The sequence below is a fragment of the Orycteropus afer genome, unplaced genomic scaffold (genome assembly GCF_000298275.1).
Source record: "Orycteropus afer afer isolate SDZICR_OR568_19922 unplaced genomic scaffold, OryAfe1.0 scaffold00647, whole genome shotgun sequence".
In the NCBI taxonomy this organism is placed as follows: Eukaryota; Metazoa; Chordata; class Mammalia; order Tubulidentata; family Orycteropodidae; genus Orycteropus; species Orycteropus afer.
The window spans coordinates 548,145-550,063 of record NW_006922234.1 but is presented as its reverse complement, the minus strand read 5'-3'; positions in this window follow the sequence as shown (position 1 = coordinate 550,063).

Sequence of the window (1,919 nt, the reverse complement as noted above, 5' to 3'; positions counted from 1 at the left end):
GGGTTTCTGAGGTGATATCACTACGGAAGTAGATTGCCCACCCTTCCTTCCGAGGAGTGGCTGGTGGGTTTGAACCGCCAGCCTCTGGTTAGCAGTCAAGTGCCTTAGGCACTATGCTACCAGAGCTCCCTATTAATCTTCAATTAAGGTTCTCATAATGTTTTGTGGTATCCATTTGTTTGTTGTCCTTGTGATCTTCAAATCCTTTGAACATATTTTAATTTGTTTTTGGCGGTCCTCTGTATTTCCTACTATCCTTACTTCCTTGGGAGGGATTTCTACCTCTTCATTCTGTTCTTTAAATTGGACCCTCTTCTCTTACTTTCTTGTATGTCTTACCAGTTTTTGTTGAACCTTGGGCATTTGAACATTTTGTTGTGGTAATTTTGGGTTTCAGATTCTTCTTCTTCCCCAAAAGGGTTTTTTGTCTGTATTTACTTATTTATTATTTCTTGTTTCCTCTAAGTTTACCTAGAAAGTGCTCTAGTCTGTGGTTCTTCTGGCACTTGCTTAGCATTTTGTCAGAATTACTATGTTGATTCTAAAATCCTATAACATGGGGGAAGGGTAGGAAGTCCTTTGTTTGGTTTGGTGCAAGCCAAGCAAACTGTTGGTGCTTGTAGCCCTCCCATTTCCCCAACCAAAACAAGTCTCCAATCTGATTTCAAAGCCTTCAGGTAGATCCTCTATGTTTTTTTTTTTTTTTTTTGACATGGTATATACATCTTATTTCTTCTCATTTTGAGTAATGCCACATCAGCAAATGAAGGTCCCAAAAAGCCTTACTCCATCCATGTCCTTAAGGTGGGTTCTACATTGAGGAGGCAGTTCTTCTCTAGTTATATTTGTAGTGCCTTCTGACCTGAGGGGCTCATCTTCCAGCACTATGTCAGCACAGTTCTGCTGCTGTTCATAAAGTTCTCAAAGCCTAACTTTTAAAGAAGCAAAACACCAAGTCTTTCTTTCTAGTCTATCTTGGTCTAGAAGCTCCACTGAAAACTGTCAATCATGGGTGACCCTACTGGTATTTGAAATACTGGTGGCATAGCTTTGTGCATCACAGGAACATACAAGCCACCACAGTGTGACAAACTAACAGATGAATGGTAGACATTTCCTTGCTGTCAGTGATAGGATAATATCCATATGCCTACAAGGAAGACTAGTTAATGTGACTATTCAAATTTATGCACCAACTACCAATGCCAAAGATGAAAAAATTGAAGATATTTTCCCATATCTGAAGTCTGAAATTGATCAAACATGCAAGCAAGATGCACTGATAATTACTGGTGATTGGAATGTGGAAGAAAGATGCATAAGTAGTTAGAAAATATGGCCTTAGTTATAGAAACAATGCCAGAGATAGCATGATAGAATTTTGCAAGACCAATGACCCAGTCATTGGAAATACCCTTTTTCAACAACATATATGGTGACTATGTGTGTGGCCCTCACCAGAAGGGATACACAGGAATCAAATTGATTATATCTGTAGAAAGAGATGATGAAGAAGTTTAATATCAAGGTCAGGGGATGACTGTGTAATTGACCATCAATTGCTCATATGCAAGATCAAGTTGAAGGTGCAGAAAATTAAAACAAGTCCACAAGAACCCAAGTATGACCTTCAGTATATCTCACCTGAATCCACACATCATCTCAAGAGATTTGATGTATTGAACAGTAATGACCAAAGACCAGATGAGTTGGTGAGTTATATGAATGACATCAAAGATATATGCGGTGTAGTAAATTACTTTGTATGGCTTTTCTACCCATAAGTCCTTGTAAACTCCAAGGTGGGATTTTCTATGAGCAACTGAGGAGCTCCTGATTGTAAATGTTATCCACGTGGAGTATTTCTGTTGGGCGTGGCACAATACAATGTTCTGGGAGGTTCCCACTCTCTCTCAGGT